Below are 23379 nucleotides of genomic sequence, written 5' to 3'. Positions count from 1 at the left end.
ATGTCTATTCAAATCTTTTTCTCATTGAATTTCAAAATATCTTTTTATTATTGAGTTGTAAGAGTTTGTCTTAAATATTTTGGACACGTCCCTTATCAAATATATGATTTGCAAATATTTTCTCCCATTCTTTTGGTTGTCTTTTCACTTTTTGGATAGTATCCTTTTAAGCACAAGCATTTTCAATTTTGATAGTATCCCATATATGTTTTCTTTTCTTGCTGTCATGTCTAAGAATCTGTGGACAAATGGATGGTCATAAAAGTTTACTTCCATATTTCCTTGTAAGATTTTTATAGTTGTGGCTCTTACATATTTTTCTTTATCTGTAGTTACATTTTTGTTTTACCCTATATTGTCTGACATTAGTACAGCCACTCCAGTTGTCTTATGGTTGCTATTTGCATATCTTTTCTCCATCCTTTTACCATTAATCTATTTGTATCTTTAAATCTAAAGTATGTTTCATGTATATAGCCTGTATTTGGATCTTGTTTTTGTTTTTGAGATGGATCTCCCTCTGTCACCCAGGCTGGAATGCAATGGTGCAATCTCTGCTCACTGCGACCTCTGCCTCCAGGTTCAAGCTATTCTCCTGCCTCAGCCTCTTGAGTAGCTAGGATTACAGGTGTGTGCCACCAGACTTGGCTAATTTTTGTATTTTTAATAGAGACATGTTTTCGCCATGTTGGCGAGGCTGCTCAGGTGATCTGCCCATCTCAGTCTCCCAAAGTGCTGGGATTACATGCGTGAGCGACCGTGCTCTGACTTTTTTTTTTTTTCTTGGCATACCAAATTTATTCAGTTTACAGAGTTCATCCACATTATTTTTTTAAATTGAGGTGAAATTCACATAACATTAAATTGATTGTTTTTAAGGGAACAATTCAATGAGTGAGTAGCATTAAGTATATTGTTGTGCAACTTCTGTATCTATCTAGTTTTAAGACATTTTTAGTAACAAAACTCAGTAATCTTCAAGCAGTTGTACTTCATTTCCCCCTCCTTCCACCTTCTAACATCTACCAATATAAATTTTGTCTGTATTGATTCACCTATGCTGAATATTTATTTATTTGAGACGGAGTTTTGCTCTTGTTGCCTAGGCTGGAGTGCAATGGTGTGACTTTAGCTCATTGCAACCTCCACCTCCTGATTTCAAGCGATTCTCATGCCTCAGCCTCCCGAGTAGCTGGGATTACAGCCGTGCACCACCATGCCCAGCTAATTTTTTTGTATTTTTAGTAGAGATGGGGTTTTACCGTATTGTCCAGACTGGTCTTGAACTCCTGACCTTAGGTGATCCACCATCTTGGCCTCCCAAAGAGCTGGGATAACAGGTGTGAGTCACCGCACCCATCAGGTTTTTGTGTTTGTTTGTTTTGTTTTGCTTTTTAATTCAGTCTGACAATCTCTGCCTTTGACTGAATTATCTGACCCATTAATATTTAATGCTATTATTAATATAGGTGTATACATTTTGCTATTTTGCCTTTTGTTTTCTACACATGCCATATCTTTTTATTTCTCCATTTATACTTTGTTTTTCATAAGTAAAAATAAATGTAACATTTAAAATTTTTTAAAATACATATTTTACTATAATACACTTTTTTCTTAGTGTTGTTCTAAGGCTTGTATACACTTTAACTTAGCAAAATGTACTTCATATTTAATTAAAGTTAAGTTCAGTGATATTCAGGCATGCTATTCCTATATAGCTCAATTTCCCTTTCTCTCTCTTGAAAATACATATAGTACCAACCTAATACAACATCATTATAATTATTACTTTTTACAAGTTTATGTCAAGTAAACTTTTATGTTTATGTTAAGCAAGTAACTTTATTTACTTGCTTAGCCTGAGGAACTCTTTTTTCATATTTATGGTAAGCTGGTTCTGTTAGTAATGAATTCTTAAAAAAAAAATCTGTGAATGTCTTTATTTCACTTTTTTAAAAATATAGCTTTTTAGGAAATAGGATTTGCATTGAACTGAACTGTGCTTCCCACCGCCCAAAAATTTATATGCAGAAACCATAACCCCAGTGTGTCTGTATTTGGAGAGAGGGTCCTTAGGAGACAAAGTTCAATGAGGTCATAATGGTGGGTCCTAATCTGATAGGACTAGGAGCATTACCAGAAGAGAAAGATTTATTTCTCTCAATTCTCTCTCTCTCTGTGTGTGCATGTGTGTGCGTGTGTGTGTGTGTGTGTGTACAATGAAAAAAGGTCATGTGAGGACATAGCCGGAAAGCCAGCCATCTGCAAGCCAGGAAATGAGCCCTTACCAGAAACTGAATTGGCTTGAGCACTTTGAGTATGTTCTCCCATCACCTTTTCAAAACATCCATGAATTATGATAAGCAGTCAGCTGTCAATCTTACCAAAATTTCCTTCAAAGTGACAATTTATTTTTCCTCTTATTACTTTCAAGAAGTTTCCCCTTGTCTTTTGCTTTTATTATTTTTATTTTGATGTTTCTCTTTGTGGATCTGATTCTTTTTCCTACTTGAAGTTCTCTGAGTTTCTAGAAAATGCAGTATCTTTATTCAAATTTGTGAAGTTTTCAGTTGTTACTTCCTAGAATTTGTTTTCTGCTCCTTTGTCTCTTCTACTTCCCTGACACACCGATTGCATGTATGTTGTTTTGTTGATGTGCTTAACCAGGTCTCACTTTTGAAGTTCTGTTTATTTTACTTTCTTCAATTTAAACTCTATCTTTCGGATTCCATAGTCTTTATCTTTGTGTTCAAGTTCACAATTTTTAACTTTTTCCAGTTCTAATATTTGGGAATTTCAAATTGTCTTAATAAAATTGTACCCCACAGGCCTTTCCTCCATTAACATACTTGATATGATCCAATGTAAATTAAAACAGGGGCTTCAAGGATTAAAACTCACCACATATACCTACTTAGAAACAAAAAGGAATTACACTCACTGCTGCTCCTTTTAAAAGCCTGATTTGGCTCTTCACAGGGGATTACTGCAATCTTAATGCTATAGGCCCCACCGAGACCTTCATATACAATATTATTGAATTTCCTTTAACATGTTTGCAAAGCTAGTCTGCTGGCAATCGATCTCTTTAGTTTTCCAATTTGTCTGCTAGTCTTTTATTTCTCTTTCATATTTGAATGATTATTTTGTTTGATATAAAATTATAGGGCTTTTTTTTTTTTTAACTTCACTGTCTTCTTGCCTTCTTAGTTTCCTACTACAAGTCTGCTATAATTCTTTCTTTGTTTCCTGTAGATAATGTGGTTTTGTTCCCTTTTCTTCTTTCAAAATGGTTTCTTCCACAGCTTTCTGCAGTTTAAACAGGATTTACTTAGGTCTACATTTGTTGTTGTTATTTCTGCTGCTTGGTGTTTGTTGATACTCCTGAATCTGTGGTTTAGAGTATGTCATTAACTTGAAGATTTATTTTCATTATTACTTTAATAATTTATGTTTGTTTATTTGCTTTTCCTTTTCTGTTTTGTTATTCCTATGATTACAAAATTGCTCCTAATTTTGAAGGTTCTGTTTTTGTTTTGTTTTTCATGTTTCTCTCTTTGCATTTGAAGGGGCAAAGAGAATTTTATTTTCCCTCCTCCCAACTCCTGATGGCTTGATCATTTGAAACTCTAAAACAAACTGATGGTAGATTAATGGGGCAAAAAAAGGGTAGACAAATTGATTATGTGCACACAGGAGTCATATAATATATGAAAAATCAAAGGAAGGCAAGATGGTTTATGCTTAAACCATCTTGGGGCAAGGTTTGGTGATGGGGTAGTAGTAAATGACTTTCAGGGAAAAAGAGTGAGCCTAAAGAAAAATGGCCTGGGACCAAGTTTCTCAGAGATCTGTAGGAGGTGGCTTCACAGGTTATGTGACAGTGAAGGGAGGATAGCCTGACAAGCAAAGTCTATTTTGTGATGTGCGTGAACCTCACAGACAGCAGTTTTCAGGAAAAATAGATGGCAGCCTGGGGAGAATGGAGCCTAGGTCTCTCTGTAAGACACATAGAATGTCAGACTTTAGTCTCCTATTCCTGTGAGTTAATTTTTTCTAGATCCAGATAAAAAGGGGATGAGAGAAAGCCTGTTTATTTCACTAATGTAGATTGTCTCTACAAGTGTGAATCTCTTTGACAAAAGGTTGCTTTTCAGCTCTTTTTGTGTTTGCAGCCCCTCTGAATAACCATCGCAAAATATGACAAAGAAGCATATTTCAATGTGAAATTTTTAGTGTGAAATATTTTTGGTTGCATTCACATTTTATTTTGGGAATTTTCTTTGGACATATCTTCAACTAACTGCTTCTTTACTCAGTATTGTCCAATCTGGTAATGAGACCATCAAAGGCAGTTTTTATTTCAATTAGTGTTTTTTATTTCTAGCATCTCCTTTGGAGTCTTAGTGTTTCCTGTTGCCTGTGGTTTTTATCCATCTTTTTAAATGTTGTCTACTCTTTTTCTTAAAGATTTTAATATATTATTCAGAGTTTCTTTAAATCTGTTGTGTGGTAATTCAAACATCTGTGCTTATCTGTGTCAGCTTCTAAATTTGCCTGTTCTGAAATAGATTTCCTGCCTTTTGACCTATTGTGTTGGGTAATGGGAACTAAATGGGAACTAAGAAAAACGGACTTTCAGTATGAGGATTTATGATAACTTGTCCAGGAGTTGGGCTGTGTTTAATGTTTACTACAGCTATAGGCACCATAGACTTCAAATTCTTCTAATGTCATTTGTTTCCTTCTTGACATTGAAGTCTTTAAAGCCTGTCCTCAGAGACAGCATTCTGGAGCAACTCTTACACATGTGATAAATATAGTAACAATAATTATTACATTATATCCCTGTTGGTGTTGTGGTAAAGTATCAGGGAGGGGAAGTGGTTTACAATCTTACGATTAAATTTCAGTCTTAGAGTAAGGCTGTGTCTCTGAATTATGACTTTCACAAGTGTTTCTCTGGTGCTAAAGAGTTTTTTTGGTTTTTTTGTTGTTGTTGTTTTTGCTTGTTTGTGTCTTTTCTCAGGTGGGCGAAAGGCTAGAAAAACAAAGTAGGAGTCATGCCTTTTCCCAGGTTCTAGTAAAGCCTCCCACCACCAACCCCTCAAAATGCCTTTGTTATATAGAATGTCCTCCAGCTATTTTACAATGATTATTCTGTCCTTGACCTGCCAGATCTAGAAAGAGATCTTTCTAGATCTTTTTACCTAGAGGTAAAACTTATGAATGTATGGAGTCCTCCTAAGACTACAGTTACCAGTAGTTTGTCATTCTCAAGCTAGTCCACACTGAGTCTCCAGAAAGTCAAACTGACCATTGAAGTGTTCCTCTTAGTGGTGAATGGTTTAATGACTTCCAACTGGTTTATGGCTTCAGTGCCCTTCCTCTCTGCAAGTAGCTCTTAGCACTGTGCTTGGCATTTCAGATTCTGTGGGGACATTTTTGTGGGGCAGTTCTCTGACGGAGGCAGTTTCCCAATGACAGCCATTCTCTGATGGGTAAAAGAAAAGTTGTTGATTTTCAGTTTAGTCAGCTTTTTCTTACTTTATGCTTGGGTACAATGACTTCTAAGCTCTTTACACATCAGATGTGAAACTGGAAATATAAAATCATATTTTTGGTAATAATCTGCCATTTCATTCTTGCTATCTCTTGGCCACTCTTTTGTGGAGGATTTTTTTTTTTTTTTTCTAGAGGTCCTGTCATCATCTTAAGTGTCCAGCTTTGTCTGTCAGTCAATTATTTTCATAGGTTTTTTTTTTTTTTCCAACATGATGATGTGATAGACACCTGGATAGATTCTGTACATGAGAGAAATGGAAAAAGGGAAATTTCTGTCCTTAAACCTACCTTAAGAAAAATTATATAAAAACATATAATTTTAACAATTCAGTATACCCTAGTGTATTAGTCTGTTTTCACACTGCTATAAAGATACTACTTGAGACTGGGTAATTTATAAACGAAAGAAGTTTAATTGACCCACAGTTTCATACGGCTGGGAGGCCTCTCAAAAAACTTACAATCATGGTAGAAAGTGAAGGAGAAGCAGCCACCTTCTTCACAACACAAGAAGAGAGAGAGAGAGCACAGGCGAAACTCCCACTTTTAAAACCATGAGATCTCATGAGAACTCCGTCACTATCACAAGAATAGCATGGGGGAAACCACTTTCATGATCCAATTACCTGCCACCAGATCCCTCCCTGGACACCTGGCGATTAAAATTTGGGTGGAGACACAGAACGAAACCATATCACCTAGTAATATGGACTACTGTTTAGCTAGTTTTGGAGGCAGATTTCTCAGTTTCAAACCTCAGCTTTACTACTTTTTAATTATGCATTCTTGAAAATATTATATTAATAGCATATATTCATGCCTTTGTTCCCTAATATGTAAACTCAGGTGAATAAGAGTACTTACCTCATAGGCATGTTATAAGAAGTCAATATAGATCAAATGCTTGACATAATACCTAGTACACATAACAACCTCTCAAGACATATGAGCTATTATTTATGGTCCTCTTCTTCCTCTCTCTCTCTCCTTCCTTTCTTCCTTCCTTCCTTCCTTCCTTCCTTCCTTCCTTCCTTCCTTCCTTCCTGTTTCTTACATAGTAAGTCAATGTGACAAACATTTGTCAGCCATATATCCTTGTACATTTTCTTCCTTGTTAACACAAATATACACACACACACACACACACACACACACACACACACATATATATGAAAAATCATATTTATGGGAGTTTGAACAAACTGTTCTACTGACAAGATTGACTACTTAGTATCATAAATCTGGTGCACTGGATGTCAAAATGACTTTCTGTTTCCTCCTTCGTCCTTAGCAAAGCAATATCCATTATTTTCATTTAGTGGAGATGTTGACCAGGGGGAAGGAATCTTTGCTCACTACTGTAGGAAAATGATAAGGGGGTAGGTGAGTAAAATCTTATCTTCCCACATCTTATATACATATATAAACATTTTATGTGTAGATTATAGAACACTTGCACCAGTATTGTCTCAGCCAATTGTTGTAGAACTATGATATACAAAATAGAGTAATAATGAAAATAAAATAATGTAATAAATATATTAAATAAATGTAATAAAATAAAATAGCAAAATAATATATAGTATAATTAATATCATACATTCTTCATTAAAGTATAATTAAATTTATGCAAATATAAATTAAAATAGGACTATCTTATACATGTGATTAAAGATTAAAGTGCTCAATTTATTCTTCAAGGCTAAACAGAGTCGCCATGTGTAAGGGATTCTTTACTAGACCATGTGAAAAATAATTAAACAGAGAACCATTAAGTACAATACTTTCTTCATAATTCTGCATCACAAAAACACCGTGAAAGGTATTCTGACTTAAAAAGAAAGAGTGTAGATAGTGCAAGAATGGTGAGCTGAAATACTTTGGGAAATAATTCATCAAAAATTGCTCTTGGAAACGGAAGGATTGCCTTGCAGTTTTTCAGCCATGCATTGGGCGACTTCAGTTTCTCAAGAAGAGTACACAGGGACAGTTGGTGGCTAAGCTCATGAGAGCATGACCTTGGAAATTTTTTATTCCTTCAGTTTCAGAATCTTTTACCTTGATCAACAGTGAGGTTGAGTCTTATTATTTAGTCACATACGTACTTGTTAAGAACTCCAGATCTATGCAACTCATGTAGACAACAGCCCTAGTTATTGATAACTGACCATAAGGGATTCTTGAGACTTTCATCTTTTTAATGACTATTAATTTTTTGAACAAGTAGCTGTGCTGAAACCACTTAAAACAATACAAATGAGAAATCCTTAGCAAGATTGAAATGAAAAAGAGAGAAGGTGCAAATTACCAACATCAGGAATGAAACAGTGAATACTACCATAGAGCTTGCAGGCATAAAAGTAATAGGAAGCACCATGAACAACTCTACATATATAAATTTGTCAATTTAGGTGAAATGTGCCACTTCCTGAAAGAGAGACACTATTAGTAGTCACCCAATATAAATAGATTATTTAAATAGCTTTGTAACAATTAACAAAATTGAATTAATTAGAAAACTCCCCCTAAAAAAGAAAATCACAAGGTCCAGTGGTTTTACTGAATAATTCTTCCAAATGTTAAAAACAAAAACCAATTCCAATTCTACACAAAAAAGAAGAAGTGGATGAAATAACACCATCAAATTCATTTTATAAAGTTACCATGGCCTTGGTAACAAAACTAGAAACAGACAGCACAAAAGTAGGAAGCTACATATCAATATCTCTCATGAATATAGAGGGAAAAATGTTTAACCAAATGTTAGAAAATTCAATTCAGAAACAGGAAAAAAAGGTTATACACCATGACTATTTGGGGTTCAACATATTAACAGGATAAATAAGAAAAATCTCATTATCACATAAATTTATACAGAAAAAAATGGACAAAATTAAACACATATTCATGATAAAAACTCAGAAAACTAGGAATTGAGTGGAACTTACTCAAATTGCTAAAGAGCACCTACAGTAACCTCCAGCTAATATTAAACTAATGGTGAAAAGCTGCATGATTTCCCCCCTAAGAAAGGAGACAAGCAAGGGTTCCAGTATGCCACACTGATTTAATGTGGCATTTGGAGATCTTTCCAAGGTAATAAGACAAGAAAAGAAAATTTAAAACATTTAGATCAGAAAGTAAATTATCTCTATTTGTGAATTAGATGGTTATTTATGTAGAATATCTCCAGAAATCTACCAGAAAACAAAATTTAGAACTAGTAACTTAGTCCAGCAAAGTCACAGGAGACATCACAAAGATACAAATCAATTGTGCTCCTATATACTATCAATGAGCAGGTGGACAGCAAAATTAAAATTTCAACAGCATTTTAAGTCACTCAAAAATATAAAATAATTAGATGTAAATATAACAAAAGTTGTACAAGATCTGTATACTGAAATCTACATAATATTGATGAAATAGATGAATGAAAGCCCAAGTAAATGGGGAGGCATGTCATTCATGGGATGGGAGACCCAGTAAAAAATATCAATTCCCCTCAATTGAAACACAAGATTTAATTCAAATTCCAGTAAAATTTTTGTAGTTATAACAAGTTAATTTTAAAACTTATGTGGAACAGCAAAGGGACTCAGATAGCTAAAGCAATTTAGAAATAAAAAATAATATGGTAGGAATCTTTCTATCATATTTAAGAATTATTTTATAACTATGGTAATTGAGACCCTATGGTATGGGAAGAGAGATAGACAAATAGATCAACAGAATCAAAAAGAAATTCCAGAAACAGACACAAAGATATGCCAATGTTTAACAAAGGTATAAAAAATAATTCAGTGAAGAAAAGAAAACCTTTCCAACAAATGTTTCTGGAGTCACAGTACATCCCCAAGGGGAAAAATAAACCTTTACATCTCACACCATGTACAAAAACTAATTCAAAATTGATCACATGTTTATTATACAATATAAAATTACAAAACTTTTAGAGAAAAGACTTGGGAGAAAATAATTGGAATCTGTAAACCAAGCATTCTTATACTTAACACTGAAAAAAAAAATCTATCATATGAAAAAAATGTTAAATTAGACTGTATGAAAAGTAAAATTTTGCTCCATAAAAGACTGTTAAGAGGATAAAAATACAAGCCACACAATGGGAGAAAATATTTGCATACTGGGTATGGATGTCCATGAAAAACTTAATATTTAGCATATATAAAAAATTTCAAAACTCAACAGTAAAAATACAAACAATGCAATTAGAAAATGAGCAAAAGACATAGATATTTCAGAATATCTATCTATCTAATGATGGCAAATCAGCACATGATATCAATATTAACTATCAGATAAATGAAAAAGTCTCAGCAGGAAATTATAACACACCTATAAGAATGGCTGAAATTACAATATATATATTTTTTGTGTTGCTACTATATGCAGGCAAGGATGTGGAGAAAGTGAATGACTCATTGCTCATAAAAATATAAAATGGTACAGCCACTCTAGAAAGCAATTTGTATCTTAAAATCTAAATGTATATTTATCATGACAATGATTTTCTGAAAGCTTTTATTTCAGATAAATAAAAACTTATCTTCACAATAAGTCTAGACACAAATATTTGTACCAGCATGTTTATTTGTTTTTATTTTTGTTTTTTTACCATAAACAAAAAGTGGAATGAAGTACGATGTTATCAACAGGTGAATTAACAAACTGCAGTACACCCATACCAAAGATTACTATGCAGTAATAAAAAGAATACAGAAACCTTTCATGAATCTCCAGGGATACACACTGAATGAAAAAAGCCAGTCTACAAAGGTTAATACCATGTAATTCTATTTGTGTAGCATTTTTAAAAGACCAGTATTTTAGAAATAGAGAATAAATTGGTGTCAGCCAGGAGTTAGCGACTGGGGAAGCTTGGAGAAGACTGATGTTATTATAAAGGGAATCTTTGCAATGAAACTGTTCTGTGTCTTCACTCTTTGGTGGATAAACAAATGTACACAGGTAATAAAATCATATAGAGCTAAATACACACACAAATGAATACAAGTAAAACTGGATTTGTATGAATACAATAAGTTAATTTTACCAATATAGATATAATAGTTTCTATATTGCACTATAGTTTTACAACATACTACCTTTGGGAAAAAAATGAATAAAAAGTGAACTGAATTTCTTCATGTTACTTCTTATGACAGCATGTAAATGTATAGTTTCACAAAATAACTTTGAAATTAAAATAAATTCTGCCAGAACTTCAAATGTCTGATGTTATTGATACAGTAACAATTATACATATAAGAATTCTGACAACTATCTGGAAGCTGTTCGATAGACTTGCTATTGCTTCTATTCAAATATTGGGGGCAATAAAAACATAGATATTCAGACCTTCAAAATCTCAGAACCAGTCACGATTTCACCACGCTGGTCAGATCTCTGAGTAGCGAAACAAATTGAAATAAATACTTTCAGCAGACAAGAGGAAAAGTAAAGAAATATATAGTACTCAATCTGGGGAGGAGAACATGACTGGAGCATGACTTAGCTCTCTGCTCACAGGGACTCTACCCTTGTCAAAGTGAATGCAGAGAAGGGACAAAAGGTTGACTTATATTCCCAGGCATGTCACTAAAACTGTTAGAGAAAAGCAACCAGATCACCTGTAATCGCGCATCAGCATAAAAAACCCTCCAAAGAAGTGTGCTACCTTAGGAAAGATAAGTGGAGTCTTCATAGGGCTTTAGCAAGAAGCATCAACCAAAGCTCAGCTAGTTTCAGGAACAGCTATCCGCATATGATCTAAATATGAAACAGACAGAAATTATTTTTGTGGTTTATCAGTGTTGGTTTGAAGAACTATGGTTTAGTAAGATGCATAGTGAAGAATACTGGGGAATTGAGACCATATGAAGGTCATAGAAAAAGGTTTTTTTCCTTAGAGCATTTTCTAACATTAGAGCAGTACTGCGGTCATTCCTCTTTTCACAGTGGAAAAATGAGACAAAACACAATCAAGATATTTTCAGAGTAATTCTAGAACTTTAAGCTATTTTGAGGTTATGTTCTTATTTATTAGACTATTATGAGAAATCTGCCCTGGATTATCAATCTGCTCCACTCACGTTGTCAAATAAACGTTAACTCAAGGCTTTGTTCTTCTCTGATATACCTGAATTCTAATATACAGTTATTAATTTTTACACAAGTAAACTTTCCTACAGCTGACTGCGAAAATAATTGTTATCGAATAGAGTGGTGATATTTGTGCAAAATTTATTTAGAAAGTGAAATTGGTTAAGATTTTTAAAAAGTAATAGTATTTTCTATGATGAATGCATACAATTAAGTTTTTTGCAATTCTAAGAATATTGTATATAAATTGTTTTGAAACTCTCTTAAATCCTAAAGTATTCTGCAATGTGTGAACAATAGTTTCTCTACTATGAAAGTATTGATCATATGGGTACATGAGTTATAGTCACTGAGTCAACTAAAAAACAAAACAAAAACAAAACAAAAAACGGAACAGCAACAACAAAAAACACCCCGAAACAGAAATATCAAATAAAGCTACCAGAATACATGTTCAGTAAAGTAAACCTAAGTTACTATTACATTCTAATAAATAATTTTTCCCTCAAGAACACTGATTTAGAGGCATTGCAACAGATGTTGGCACTTTAATAAGCAGTAAACCACAGTCCTCACCTTCGAAAATTTCGTATTTTAAAAAGACAGAAATGAAGTCATCCTTGAGACAATAGAAATTCTAAGATGGCGCCAGCATGACTATCTCTGTTCTCGACTAACCGTAACTCCGATTTCCACTCCTCCTAGGGCAAGCACAGGATGCAGGAAGTAGCAGGTGTCAGCCGAGTGTCAGTGCGCCTGAGGTGGCTCTGCAGCTGCCGCTGATAGAACAGGCATGCACACATGCGTCTGTGATTGGTCTCCCTGGCCCCTGAAATCTAGGGGAAGATGAACAGGCAACTGAATGTTCAAGGAGACCAGGGAGAATGGGCTCAGCTAGTCTAATGGGGAATATAATTTTTGGGTGCACAATACTTTGCAGGGCCAGGCGCAGTGGCTCACACCTGTAATCCCAGCATTCTGGGAGGCGAAAGGGGAGAATCGTTTGAGCTCAAGAGTTTGAGACCAGCCGGGCAACAGGTGAGATCCCGTGTCTATAAAAAGTACAAAAATTAGCTGAGAGTGGTGGTATGTGCCTGTAGTCCCGGCTATTTGGTAGACTGAGGTGGGGGGCTCATCTGAGCCTAGGAGGTCAAGACTCCAGCAAGTGGTGATAGCACCACTGCAGCCCACCCTGAGTGACAGAGTGTACCTTGTCTCACCCCCCCCAAAAAAAAAAGTGGAACTAGTGAAATTCACTTCTCAGAAATTATATTTTGGGACTCACAATTGACCAATGCCTGGAGCTCACAGAGTATAAAATTCATCACCATGGTTTCCTATAGAGCCCAGCTCCCATGGGCTGCTCCCAGCCAATGACTGGATATTAAGGTGGCAGGAACACTAAGTTAGGCAGCTTCCTGGGAGACAGGGTCTCGTCTGATGGGAGATTTTGGGCCGAGTAATTTACACCAGGCCTTATCAAACATCCTTATACCAGTACCATAGTCTAGGAATCTTCCGTCCAAACTCCCTTCCTTCCTAGTGTTCTTCAAGGCGGATCTGCATCCTGCTGAGTCAGTGGGACTGCCCTCCTCTGCCCTCCTCTGACTCCTACATCTTCTTATCTCACGGGCACTTCCTTTGATACAATCTTGAACGTATTGGGGATCATACTGGCATCTGCTTCTCACAGCGGCCGGATTAACACAAGCCTCTTTATTTCCATTCACATTTAAAACTGCTGATTTGGTGCACCACTGATTTACTCCAGTAGCCAGGGGGCATGCAAAAATAATCTAACCACACATATATGGGAACCCAGAAACCAGGCAGAAGAAGAAGAAATAGAAAGTAGAGATTCTTGATGAAATGTGACTCTAAAAATAAATATGACTTTGAAAATTTAATAACATAATGAGAGTACTTGAGATACACAGTATTATTTTTAAACATTGCAAGCGAGTCTTCCAATTTAACATATAAAATCAGTAGATATAATCCACTCAAAGGTGACTATTTACGTGCAAATTAATGCCTTAGAAGATCAAGATGAAGAGGTATCCCTAAGCCCAGGGCAAAATTACAAGAAAAACTCACTACAATAGATTCAGAAAATCTTATATGTAAGTGAGAGATCTAGGTATAAAAGGGGCTGATAGGGCGAAAAATGATTAAATCAGTAATGTAATTTTCCTGAGCTGAAGAAAGAAACACTATTTCAGATTCAAAGAGTTCACCAAGTGTTTTGGGGAAGACTGATTAGAAGAGAAAATCACTGTGGCATACCATGCATATTTCTACATGTTCTCAAGTTTATGAATTTCAAAGATAAAAATAACATTCTGCGGATAATCTTAGAAAGAACATACTATCTATTATGGGAAAAATTAGACAGGTGTCCGTGTTCTCATCTGAAATGTCAGGAGCTGAAAGATTGAAATATCATCTACAGAACAGTGAGAATAGAGACCTGCAACTAATAAATGATATACACAGGCAAGATATCATCCCTGCTGTGACTGAGTGATATCTGCAGATATGAAGGTATTCAGAGTGTATATCATCCATATTACACGTTAGACTTTTTATTGAATTCTTCTATGTAATGAGGATTTTGCTAACGTTTTATATACATCAACTTATTTGATCTTTGCAACTCTGTGAGATAGATAGATTTATTCTGTTTTCACCTGAAGAACTGTGGCTCTAAGAGGTTAACAAATACGGGCAAAGCGCAGAACAGGCATGCTATCTTTGGATAAAAATCAAGTGGCTCTAATCCTGTTTACTTCTTAAAAGCATCATTTTTTAGGTAGCTGTAGTGGTGATGGGAACTAAAATACTAGCTTTATATTTATTATACTGTTTTTTATTTTAAAAAAATGTAGGATTTTTTTTGTCAGAAAAAGAGACTTTCTGATAACCTGCTAGTCTTTAGCAGATGGCAGTTTGAAAAAACTACTAAATTTTAACTTTAAAATAAGATGTGTATATTTGCATGTATCTTTAATATCTATGTTTAAGGTCAATATGCCCGATACGTGCAAAAGGGAACTCACGGCTTTGCAATTTTTTTGTTTATGTTCAAAAGTCTATCCTTGTCAAATAAGTGGGATCTCCTGGACAAAAACAGAAGCATAGCAGTAATGTTACAGATTTTGAAATGCCAAGGTAGACTTCTCAGTAAATCAGGGGAAATTAATAGGATATAAATTATATATACAGTGACATTATAAATCTAGTTTATTACATCTTATAATAGTATACTAGCCTTTTAAAGAGACATACTAAGCATGTAGTATACCACAGTATTAACAGTATAAAAATAACATATTTACTAGCTCCTAAGACGCCTAAAAGAGTTAATAGACTTCTGATATTGGTACTGATTGTCTTATTGTCAGGGAATACGTCAGACGTCAGAGAGGACTGACAGAGAGTGTACTTCCCCTGAGCACACTCATAATGAAAGAACAGGGTTTTGACCTTTGAATTTTCTATAGCACACGTTCCAGTTCACCTTCTGTACAATTCCTGCCTCTGCATAACTGTCCACTGTGTCTGTTCTGTGTACAATGAGTTCTGCATTATGAAGACTTAGTTTATGTAATAGACCTCAAGAGAACTGGTAATTAAAAATTTGTGCCTTTTTTTTTTTGCCAAGTACAGAAAAAAATCATGACTCATCTCAAGAATTCTAAGAAAGTATCATTTTTTATAAGCATTTAATAGAAAACTGAAACATCCCTCACTTATTTTGACAGTGAAATAAAGCAACATATTATTTTTAAAAAGTGTAGCCTGATAATATCAATGGACACTAAAGAGAAAGAAATCTATAAGGATAAAAATGAGAATCACATATCACAGTTTTAAAGTCAACTAAATGCATTCAGAGTTAATGTTTGAATGTATGAGCGAATGAAAATTATTTCTAATGAGAGCACTGAAAGGTGTATGTTAGGTGTTGAACATTTTTTACCATGCTAATTGTTAAATTAATGTGATAAAATTGTTTACATTATTGCTAGCTTCTTGTTTGGCTACCTTAAATGGTTATTTTTATTAGCTTTGATTATGGGCTGCAGTAAATATGACACTAAAAGAGCGTTCCAGTCAGTTGTATGCTAGACAATTTTATTATACTCTGGCTGGAGATGCTGGCAGTGTACCTTGTTTGAAAGAGATATAATTTTTAGTTGACTTTAGTGCTTGGACGTTATGATGTGATTAATAAATAAAGCATTAGATAAACGGTTTTATTAGACACTGAATATTATAATAATGACTATGACCTTTCACTTGTGTAACAGAGACTAAGTCCTCAGCACGTCTTCATCTTATACCTACTACCTTGTTCTTACAGAGGATTATGTTACTGCCCCTTTAAGAGATTATTCAAAGAAAAAAATTGAATTTGAGTAATTATAATGCCATTATCAATCATTGCAGTAATTTTATTCCCTATGATTTTTGAAAAGCAGCTGAATGTCCCAATGGCTAACTATGGCATTGCACAGTGAAGATCCAAGAGAAAACTGCAGCAGAAAATAAGACAATACATTTATTTCAGATGGAATAAAATAGAACAGAATTAGTATTCATTGGTGTCCTGACACACAAAGACACGCACACACAGACACACACAATTACGCATGCATACAGGCAGCCCCCACATCGAGAAGTCCTACCACCTATTTGAAAGTCTCCCTTTTTCCCACGTGCAGAGCCCAGCTGCAGAGCGCTCACTCCCACTGGCTGAGACCTTTGTTGGGATCTTATCACGATTCATCTACCACAGCTGTCCATTCCTGCTTCCGCCACTTTCTATCAGGTGTTGATCTGAGGGGCCATCAACTATAAGCTTCTGCATGCAAAAATTTTCCAGAGTCTATTTCACCAGTAATCTAACCTTAGATACTTATTGAAGCTTTAAGTAACAACTAAACAAGTTGTATCATAAAATGTTATTTTCAAGTGTCTCTTTCTTAAACCAAATTAAGTCTATGCATAGATTACTGTATGTAAGATCTAAGATAATCAATGGACTTTATTACTATATATATTCTTTCAAGGTTTTTATATGAGGGCCATCTTTTCCTATGGCAGTATAAAAATGATTTCATAAGGAACACTGACAATTACAGATATGTTAAATATAGAACTGCATAATTTCACACTGAGCCTTTACATGTTTCATGTCATGGTTTATCTTTGAAGTGTTCGGTATTTAAGGAGTTTCTATATGAGTGAATATTATGTGCTGACAGTGTTTGAAAGAGCATGGAGAAAATCTTTTAAGGTACACTATTTAAAAATAAAATTATGCATATTTTATGAATTATGATCTTTAAATTAGAAAATTTAATTTTCAAATTATTTCATACATTAAAAAGAATCAGCCTTTTTCATTTATTTTAAATCATACAAATGAATCTTATTTTCTCATTTGAATAGATTATTGTATTTTATTCAACTTCATAACCCTGAAAGTCAAGTACTTGAATCTCTTATGAAAACCATATGAAGGAAAATATAAATTTTCTAGTCTATCTGGTCAAAGAACTAAAAAGAGTAAAGCAATTAAATTTAATCATGGCTTTGGAAAACGTTCTGTGGCTACGTGTAAGATATTAATTCAATGTTTCCAATTTTTTATAATAGAGTGAGTTGAATTTAATTATTCAACTTTTCCAAATATGTCTAAGAAATATAATTTATTCTATAATATACAGTATACTATGCAATCATTATACTTTAGTTAGTGATATATTAATGTAAATATTGTGCTCCCCTCAAAAAAGATAGTATTTTTCAGAAAAATATATACATAAATTAAAAATTATTCATATGTCAAATATTGAATAATTTAATGTATATTCATTGAACTAATATGAATCACCTCATTTTAGGAAAATGGCCACAATGTTAAGATAATGGATGGGGTCAGGAACTGACTTCCTGAATTGAAGGAAGACTTTTGAGCGGCAATAGTATTTGAGATAAGGTTTTTTTGGTTAATAGAAATTTGGAAGGTACATAGGGAAGCAACGAGTATGTTCACTGTATAGTTTAAAATGAGTTTATTGTAAAGATTTCTAGAAGATAAGATTCTGTGAGCCTCAAATAGACAACATGAAGTTGAAGAAAGAAGGTAAGAGCCAGATTTGGAAAGCCCTTTTATTGCTGGCCATATAATTTGGAATATTAATATATACATAATTGAATAATTCTGTGAAAGTACTGAGAACTGTGGATGGCGGGAACCAGTTTTCTCACTGTGGAATGAAAAGTCATAAACAAGTGGTGGAGACTGGGATGATTCACGGGTTATTGGATGATAATTTAACGTATCAAAATGAGCTCATCTTCAGCTTAATATAGATGCAGATATTTACTTACAGGAATATTTACAGATATGTGCCAATACAGTAGTGTGTATACACACATATATTCCCTTTCTCCATTAGTTTGGAGGGTCTAGAAGCAACGACACTCAAGTAATAATCAGCACATCTACTGCACAGATCTTTGTGTCTAATAGTATTCAACAACAACAACAAAAACAAAACACCACAGCGTTTTCATGGAGAAATGGCTCATTCTAGGACTTGGACAGAAAATTTGCAAGATAAACTTGAAGCACCCTATCATATCAGAAAGTAATAAAATACTGAGTAATAAACACAATGGCAGCAATACACTGAAGGGACACACAGGTTAACTGAAAGAGTTCCTTGTGGTCAAGATAAGAGTAATTTGGGAATCAAATACAGAAATCATAAAATAAATATTCACAAGTCCATTCTGACATAAATTAATGATTGAATAAATACTAGAGAGGAATAAACGTATCTCTCTTGCAGAAGGATTTCAAAGAGTTTCTGTAGATTCTCTGCCCTCGAGGAGGCAGAGCATAATTTCCTACTCTTTATGTGTAAAATAAGCATGGTAACTTTCTTACAAAATTAAAATATGAGAGAAAAAATGACTAATTTCAATGTGGAGAAGCCTGATCAATGCCACTCTTCCCAGTTGATCAAGGTCAACATCAGCAGTTATAAATCATGTTGGTAGTAGTTACCTTTGATATGATGTGATGAAAATGGCACTGTACCTCTCTGGCTTTTCTCCATAAAACTCATAAATCCAGTATTATTATGAGAAAATATCAGAAAAATACCAAAGGAGGAATACTCTTTAAATACCTACTCAGTACTTATCAAAATTATGAAGGTAATAAAAAAAACAAGAAAAGTTTGAAAAAAACCATCATAACCCAAATAAGCCTGTTAAGCAATGACAACTAAATGCAATATGATAACCTGGATGGGACACTATTATGAAAAAGAAAAGTAAAACCTAAGGCAATGGGAATAAAGTATGGATTTTTGTTAATAAAGTATAAATACTGGTTTGTTAATTGTTATATATTATTATAAGGTCTTAATAACATGAAAAACTAGGTTTGGGTTTATAGAAATTTCCCTACTATATTCATAATTTTTGTAAATATAAAACTGTTGTAAATTAATTTTTTTAAGATGAATATCACAAAAATTTCATACCTTGCTACAGGTAGGTCACAAAATTAGCTGTATGTTTTCTAGTGGGAAACACAAATAGATAACCCTTTTGACCTCACAATGCCAATAAGGAGCTCAAAGAAAAAGCTAACACAATTTCCTCAGAGCAATTACATCAAGATCGTCAGGAATGGGATGTAGGTATTTTAAAAGTAGTCCTGACTACTCCAAATAGTGCACAGGTTTAAATATTGGCCATGCACATTTCCTGGGTTTGTACAAATGTATAATGACATGTATCCACCATTATATTATCACTATAGTACAAATTATGTTCACTGGCCTAAGAATTCTCCTTGAGCATCATTTATTCATGAGTAAACTATATATATATTTTTAAAGTTCTGGGATATATGTGCAGGATGTGCAGATTTATTACATAGCAAACATGTGCCATAGTAGTTTGCTGTACCTGTCAATCCATCACCTAGGTATTAAGCCCAGCATGCATTAGCTCTTTTCCCTAATGCTCTCCCGCAACCCCATCCTCCAACATACCTTACAGTGGTATTATGAAAATTAAATTACAACAGGAATGTAAAGCACTTAGCATATTACTTAGTTGAGAATAAATACCGTAAGCTACAATGATGATAATAATAATAATATAACAATATTTCTGTTGGTTTTGTTATTCATTATTCATAGTATAATTGATGATTTAACAAAGTAAGTTTCAAGAGAGTGGTAGTGACAGAAATAGAAGTTGAATGGGGCTGAGATGTGAATGAGAGGCGAAGGCATGATGACTGTGCTTCTGAGAAGAAGAAATCAACTTGGGGAGGAGCACCCAGGCGAGAGTTGATTCCAAATCAAGAGATGAGCTTATTTACTTATTTTAGGGAAGAGATTCTTGGATTTAATTGCATTAGGGTACTAGTAAGGATTGGCTTTGGGCTGGTGGCGTAGGTAGGATTTCATTTTACTGAATGTTTTCTTTTACAGTTATTTTTCATTTACTTCTCTAAAATATGAAATGTTATGCTTCTACCTAGAAATTCCATACATTTATATAATTCAAGAGTAATGCTCCTCATAGCCAAGACATGTTTATAATAAATTCTAGAGATTTTATATTAAACAACTGCTTGTGATTGACTTTAAAATTGATTAACTTGGGATTTTAGCTTAAAACATTATATATACCTACACACACATGCACACACACATATATGTTAAATATTAAGTCTAAACACTTGTAAATTTTAGTTAAATATTTGTACTTACTAGTATTACAATTGCCACGAGAAGCATCTACCCAGGGAAGTAATAAATATTATTGCTATATGCTTGCATAAATATTGCACACATTCTGGGTCCCCTCTGAATTTTTCCTTGAACGTGCTATTCTCTTATTCCCTGCTAAATTACTGTTACCATTTCTAGTTTGGTTTCTCTGAGTTATACTCACACTCCAGACTCTTTCTTAATTGTGGGTAAGATAATTGGTACAACTTTCCACCATAATCAAAACTGAAAGAGGCTGTGGCAAAAGCCAGCCTTTCCTTGTCCACAGCTGCCTGTACATCCCCTTTGCTACAACCATCAATAAGCATCTCCATAGTGGGGCATGCAGCAGCCCTCGCAGGAGACACATCACACAGGGGCTTCCCATAGTGCATCCTCCAGTGCTGGGAGGTTTATTTTGTCACTTCTGTGTCTGATATAGTAGCAATGGCCTTTTTACTTTCTATTCTCCTGAAAGATTTCAAAAACAGGACTGCTTTATTATTTTCATTGGTGCCATCTGCCTTTTAAACATTTTTAGGGGAGAGTAGTGTCTTTCCATTCATGGATTTCCTGTATGATACTGCAGGTGGTTTTAAAGAGAGTTAGCTAACCTGCTTGACCCAGCCACTGTAATGCCCATCTGAAAGATCACACACACACACAAACACACACACAACACACACACACACACACACACACACTAGACACAGAGAGAGCACTGGAGTTAGACAATAGGATTAAGAAAATTAATTCTGATATTATTCCCTCTTCTACGTTTATTCCAACAAGTTGTTTTTGGTTTAGTTTGCAGGCATACAATTTTATTTCAATGAAGGTTTTGAACTTTTTATGATAAACTCTTTATTGCTTTTTGGTTTTGATTTTTTGGTCAGAAGTAGTTGAGATGTCTGTACAAGTGAAAGATAAGGAAATCAACGTTAAGTACATGAAAAATTGTCTCTGCTTTGAATCACTTTTGTATATAATTCAGTAAATCAAGATATAAAGAGGTGATTATTTGGATCACCTAATAGAGTGTAGAAATATCTTCTTTTGCTATATCACTGTTAAAATGACATGAAGACCTTGGTGACATGGAAATGCGAGCATTTGCAATTCTTTCGTCCATGCACTTCTCCCGTTTGGGATCCTAAGAGAGTAGGCAGCCGGGTGGGCTGTGAGCTCGGCAAGCAAGGACGGTTTTAGAAAGAGACATTTCTTTATGGGACCTCGCCATTCCAGAAAATTGTCCTCACTGCAGTGCACTTGTACTAAAGACAGTGTCTTCAAATCTCAGGCAATATTACTTTGTAAGCAAAATTCAGCATCAGAAGGGGGAAAACTAGCCAACCTGGACACAGCAAAGCTCCTTCTCTCATCAATTTATTATAGCTTCCCTGTGAACCAGAAAATACCTAGCCCACTGATTCCACTAAGAGAAATTTTTAACATATTAAAATTTTGTCATGTATTTCAAAATTAAATTTTGAAATGTATTTTGTAATTCCTCAGGAAATCCACTATTTGTAATCTGCTGTGCTCTGATCACTTTTTTCCTATTCCTGGAATTTGCTTTTTTAAATATATACTAAAGAAAGCTATATTTTCCTTTTTCCTTAAAATAGAAACAAACATGTTTTTGCCGTGTTTCGCAAAATCCTAATAACCTATACTTGAATAAAGTTAAGTTTATTTAGCCATTCCCAATGTTTAGATATGCAAATGATTTGATTTTTTCACAATTATATTATTTTTTGCTTTTTTCAAATTAATATCTTCCTAACATACATTTTTCATATTAGGATTATTAGTTTTTAAGTTACACTATTTTAAATAAATTTTCAAATTTTATTTCAATTTTAGAATAAAGAAAAATGATTTTCAAATTTTAACAATCTCACATATTTTAAACTAACATGTAATAATTCCAAAGCCCTGAATTACCACACAACCTCAGAACATTTAGTAAAATAAGAAAGTTCAACATCGGCAAAATCCTGTAATGTAACTCACAGTCTATATGCAAATCTAGGTACGCATCTCATGATGTACTGAAATCAGGAGATATCACAAGGACTGTATACCATGTGTCTATGTCATAGTTCATAAAGCAATTTTCTGCAAATGAGTGTTTTGCAAAATGTTGACATATTCTCAGAATAATAGTCCGAGTTAAATGTATGGAACATTGTTAGAAATTTGCATTCATCATATGTTATTTTATTTTGTTTTTCACTTTATTATGGAACATACATATCTTTGCAAAAACATATGCTAACCTGTGCACCAGTATTAGTAAATTCACATCTCAATATACTATTGGACAACTGTGCCTTTAAAATGTTTTTATGATCAAAATTGAATCTACCTATGCCACACACATATACTCAGTAAAAAATATCTGATCATCTTTTAAACCAATATATCTAACAAAAAACATCAGCCTCCTGTGATTGTTTTTAGCTTTATAATTAACACTGGCTAAGCAGAACTTTTGTGAACGTTTTGATTTTGGGCCCAGAATGAAGGTTATTCCAAGGTTAACAGCTTGTTTTGTTTAGCAAGGGCAATCTTCCAGGCTGGCTTTTCTCTGAATTGAACATAAGAAAATACATTTATTAGGATACATGCAGTTTCTTCCAATGCAATCACCCAGGATGCTCTGTAACTGTACCTCATGAAAGAATAAATGATATTCTTCTTTTTCATTGCACATTACGTTATGTGTGTGAAGGATGAACAGTCAGAATCTTGTGGCAGCTCTTCTATTCACTATCTGCTGAATTACAGGTGGTGTGTCTGTAGAGAATCATGGTGCCTGGGTAGCTGGTGTTGACAGTCCCCTCTTTCTAAAATGCACTATTTCTATCTT

This window comes from Mandrillus leucophaeus, unplaced genomic scaffold (assembly GCF_000951045.1).
Source record: "Mandrillus leucophaeus isolate KB7577 unplaced genomic scaffold, Mleu.le_1.0 Scaffold1124, whole genome shotgun sequence".
Taxonomy (NCBI): Eukaryota; Metazoa; Chordata; class Mammalia; order Primates; family Cercopithecidae; genus Mandrillus; species Mandrillus leucophaeus.
This window is presented reverse-complemented; position numbering follows the sequence as displayed.